This window comes from Poecilia formosa, unplaced genomic scaffold (genome assembly GCF_000485575.1).
Source record: "Poecilia formosa unplaced genomic scaffold, Poecilia_formosa-5.1.2 Scaffold2806, whole genome shotgun sequence".
Taxonomy (NCBI): Eukaryota; Metazoa; Chordata; class Actinopteri; order Cyprinodontiformes; family Poeciliidae; genus Poecilia; species Poecilia formosa.
Genome location: NW_006802745.1, coordinates 1 through 3,364, shown reverse-complemented (window position 1 = coordinate 3,364; position 3,364 = coordinate 1). Strand labels below are relative to the sequence as shown.

The following is a 3,364-nucleotide window of genomic DNA, read 5'->3' as shown; positions in this document are numbered from 1 at the left end:
CGATGCATATAGTGCGATGCGTGGAGTTGATGATTGGAATATTTCTGAGGTGGTTTAGTAAGCTCTACCCTGACAGCAGTTAGTTTGTGAGAGTAGCTGAAGATCTGTTTATTGATCGTTGTGGGCGTTGGAATAACACCACGTGTCTTAAAACAGGTTGTGGAGGATGGATACGAGTTCTTTGCCAAACGCCAACTGGTCACACTTTTCTCTGCTCCAAACTACTGCGGGGAGTTTGATAACGCAGGCGGCATGATGAGTGTGGATGAGTCGCTCATGTGCTCCTTCCAGGTAGTCAAAAAGAAATTGGAGATGTGATGTTTTTTTGTTTTTGTTTTTTCCAAACTGATATGTTATTACACAAATAATCACTCAAATATCATATATCAAATATCAACTCTGTTTTCTTAAGATCCTGAAGCCCTCAGAGAAGAAGGCCAAGTACCAGTACGGCGGCGTAAATTCTGGTCGGCCTGTGACCCCACCCCGCACCACCCAAGCTCCCAAAAAGAGGTGAACACCCAACTGTGGCTTGTCCCCACTCCTTGTCATTTTGTCCATTCCAGATCTGCCTTCATGGCGACCCCACAACGCCCCTAGAAGAGAGAAGATACGGGGGTTGTCTGATTGTCCAAATCCTCCACTCCTCCTCCACTCAGCCAGCCTCTCGTCAACACCACTGACAGCTCTTTTCTTAATGTGTACATGTATATAAATTTGCTGTGACTCACCAGTTGGGTTGTTTTGCCTTTAAGTTTGGATTTTGTTTGGTTTTGTTTTTGAAAATATTAAAAAAAAAAAGTTAACCTTAATGGTGGTTTTAATTCTAATGCTACTTGAGGTTTTCTGAGGTTCTCTGTTGTGTTAGCGAATGCTTTCTTTGTATGTCAAAGAACAATGTGACCAAGTTGCAATTTTTTTTTTTTTTTGTCTTCATAAAACTAAAATGAAGGTTTAACATTATTTTACGTTGACCTTAAAAACGGTAAAACAACAAAAAAAAATCCTCTTGTGTGTTTTAACTGGGACTGCGGTTCCACTGCAGGACCAAAACAAAAGTCTTTTCAACTTATCACAGCATGTGTAGTACTCTTAGTGGTTCTTGTGCACATGAACTTTTTTTTAACCATTAATAAAGAGCACCTTCATATTTGTAGAACAGACCAGTTTGAATGAACAAATTTGGCCCTTCTGATCTTGGACATCATCTACGCAAACAAAATGTATTCTCAGCGTCCGTTTGTCCATTCTGTCTCGTCTCCCTGTACCTTCGACTCCTACACAAAAAACATGCTGCTTTCTTGCTCTTGGCTTGTATTGACAGTTTTTCTCATTTTTTTTCTCCCCTCCCTTCTATAATAATTTTTTTCCTCGAGATTTCTTGATTTGATGACAGATTGAGTTATGAATGTCATTGGGGTTGGCACACATTGTTTTCAAGGTGATGAATCAAACATTTAAAAAAAGACATTGCAAGCTTCAGAAAAACATTCATAATATTGGAACTGCTTCTTCTAAGTTTGCTTAACACTAGCTTTCCTCTCCTCACCCATTCAGTCGAGGTACAAGGTGTGAAAATTAGCAGAGCTCGGTGTGGGTGGGTAGTTTTAGCTTTGCTGTGTGATTGTGTTGCCACCTGGTGTATAAATATGGCACTGCGGTGCACAAACGGTGTACGCCTCATGTAAAACAGTAAGCATCCAAGTAGATGGGAGAGGGTTTTTCATGACATTGCTAGTGTTGCTTACCGTTCCGCAGTAATACAGCCACACTGTCCAGCTAGCAGGTTGGTGTCCATCTTTAGTTTCTACTGTTCACAAGATGCTTATGTAACTTCAAACAGAAAAAAAAAGTTGCTTCTTTTTTCATTCTATTAGTTTGGTATGTTTTTTTTGTTCTATTTTTGTTTTTTATTTTCATTATGGATTACTTTCAGTTTGCTTAACTTATTTCCTTGGTGTTACCAAAAGCTGTTTTGCAGTTTGTAAAAGGTTATTTCAAAGTGAATACATTCAATAAAATGGATGAAAGGAAAAGTCAGTTGTCATTTTTATTAATCTTCTTGAACATGTTCTTCAATATCTAATGGGATCCATCACTGCCAACTTTATTTCAATTTTAGAGTAATTGTTTACATCAAAAAAATATATATTTTTACTTTTTTCTAAATATTTAGCAAGCTATATTGGAGTCTTTGAGAGTTCATGTAGATCCAACTGATGCCTCTAGAGGTTAATTCATTCTTCCTTTATTGCTTCAGCATCTGCCTGAATGCAAAGTGTGTAAAGTCTGTACCCAGTTGCTGGCATCTGATAGGATCTCTATGCACATTGGTGTTTGTGCTGACTGTGTGTTCCAGCAAGGAGAATAATAACTGACCTTAGTGTGGGTGGCTATCAGTAAAAAGTTTGTCATTCAGGCAGTTAAGTGAACACCCATGAAAGGAGCTTTGAACCCCAATCTGATGAGTCTGCATCCAACTTGAATAAAACTGGTAAAGGGCTGCAGAAGAAATGGGGACAAAGTCTCATCTGGATTACCACAATCTAATTGTTGAGTTGGAATAAAAAAAAAACATAAATTGTAATGGAAATTTGACCCTTGGAGGCAGTCTTGGCATTGTTTACAGAAGTCATGATGAAGGCATTTCTCCTTTAATGTGCAAAGCCGCTTCTGTTCTGAGAAATTGACTTCTGTGTCTTGTAACATTTATACCCCAGGGAAACAGAACAGAGATGTTCACAATCAAATGTCCAGCACTTACTAATTTGAAAAAGATTTTTTAGGGACTCTTATTTTTGAATGATTTGTTACTGCACCGTGGAAGAAATTAAAATGCATTTTAGTAGCTGGATAGTGCTAACAACCACCTGGGACAGGAGCTGTGGATTATATTAAACTGACCCCAAAGGAATGGGTCAAAACTTTAAGGATGCTTTTTGCTCCAATGATTATGTCTATCTTCAAACTATTTGTACATGGATGTCATGTCACAATAAACAAAAAACATTAGCACAATACATTGTATAGGATCAAAATATTAAACGTAGAGAAACAGTGCATCATTAAAGTGTGAAATTTACAGAACTAACAGCGGCAAATAGTTTCAAATTTAGTGACAACGCTAAAATTGTTGCGAGTATGGTTTGTTACAAATGCAGTTAAATGTTTCAGTACAGCTCAGTTGCACGCATTTTTTTTTTTTGACAGATTTTTGATGTATTACAACTTCCAGCCTGATGGGGGCGGTATGCATTCTTCTCCAGTAAGTGTGACGTAGCCCCGGCCATCACAACTATCTACAAGCATGGATGGGTCACAGTAAATGGTTGCCACGCTAGCTGAGCGTTTGTAGATCTGGGAT

At 38.3% G+C, this 3,364-nt stretch overlaps 1 long non-coding RNA gene across 1 annotated transcript; it reads left to right on the top strand.

Moving 5' to 3' along the window:
* Positions 1-41: 41 nt before the first annotated feature.
* LOC103133372 (uncharacterized) lies at positions 42-1,457 on the top strand. The gene is made up of 2 exons (XR_475734.2): positions 42-291; positions 413-1,457. It is a non-coding gene; the product is annotated as an uncharacterized LOC103133372 (long non-coding RNA).
* Positions 1,458-3,364: the final 1,907 nt, after the last annotated feature.